Source organism: Myotis yumanensis, unplaced genomic scaffold, assembly GCF_028538775.1.
Source record: "Myotis yumanensis isolate MYYU_CA2020_CCGP unplaced genomic scaffold, mMyoYum1.0.hap1 SCAF_3, whole genome shotgun sequence".
NCBI classification, from domain to species: Eukaryota; Metazoa; Chordata; class Mammalia; order Chiroptera; family Vespertilionidae; genus Myotis; species Myotis yumanensis.
In genome coordinates, this window is record NW_027223754.1 from 115692883 (window position 1) to 115694166 (window position 1284).

The 1284-nt window shown below is 33.2% G+C and overlaps 1 pseudogene; it reads left to right on the top strand.

Annotated features, from left to right (window-relative positions):
• The first annotated feature begins 309 nt into the window (after positions 1-309).
• On the top strand, positions 310-878 carry LOC139005224 (TATA box-binding protein-associated factor RNA polymerase I subunit D pseudogene; annotated as a pseudogene).
• The last annotated feature ends 406 nt before the right edge of the window (positions 879-1284 follow it).

The following is a 1284-nucleotide window of genomic DNA, read 5'->3' on the forward strand; positions in this document are numbered from 1 at the left end:
CCTTCCGGAGATAAATTGTTATCGTGAAATTTTGGCCCCACTGTTAGTTGGATTAAGTGGTTGGCATAGTCTTTTCTTCTGCCCAGTTGCAGAGGCAGGTGGTTGTTGCCTGTTAGAGTGCTGAGGTCGGAGGTTGCTGGATACAGACCTCCAAGGCCTGGTTGCAGGGGTAATAGGCAGCTGAGGCCCACACCAAGGCAGAGCTTGTTGCAAGCTGCTAACCTGAATGGAAATTTGGTTAAAGCAAAGAACAAGTGAGGAATAACAATTTTGAGAGGGACTTGGAGAATACATACCAGAAATGCATAACTGAACTACATAACATCATCTGATTCAACTATGGAAATTGGAAATCAAAGTGATAACTCTTCCTCTGGTAGCAGCTTATTTAAAACCCAGTGTTTCCTTACTCACCTAAATGGAGGCATAGAAATCCTATTAGAAAATTTGTTCATTCACCTGAAATGTTCAAGCAAGAGATTCATCAAGTGACTCATATTTAGAACCAAGACCATTGACTTTGAAAACTATTTTTGAAAGATTCTGAAAAAAAAGGAAGAAATGTAAAAAGAGGAAATATAAGTTAACAGGAAGACCAAGGGGAAGATCAAGAGGAAAGAAAAACACTAGGTCACAAATAAATGAGAAACAATTTAAAGATAAGAGACCTGGGCTCCCATTTTTATAATCAGAGAATGGAGGAAAACTATTACCTTGGAGAAAACTTTTAACCTTTGAACAAGTAGCAGCAAGAGGATTTTTCAACTACTTTCAAACTGAAGTATAAATACCACCTCAAGGAATCTTTCAAACAGATAAATGTTAGTGAAGATTTAGAAAAAGAAGATCTTAATAGTCATAAATATAAATACTTGTGACAGTGGATCTGTCTTTTTAATTGAAGAGTCAGCATAAGTTTAATTATGTGAAATAATTTTGGTCATAGGTTTTTTATCAAATTAAATGTTTTAAAATTTTAATGTTAAAAAAAGAAACATGAAACAAATGACACCAGAGTACTTTATAACCAAATTGCTTAAATGATGAAGAGAAAACCTTAAAAGTAACCAGAGAAAGAAGTTACATTACATAGAGATAAAATAAGGATGACAGATATTTTCTCATAGAAAGTAATGAAAGTGAGAAGATGGTGGAGCAACATATTTAAAATATTGAAAAAAATATTTTAATCTATAAATCTATACATGGTGAAAAGATCTTTTAAAAACAAAACTGAAATAAAGACTTTTTTTCAGAGATACAAAAGTTCACATAATTTATCAC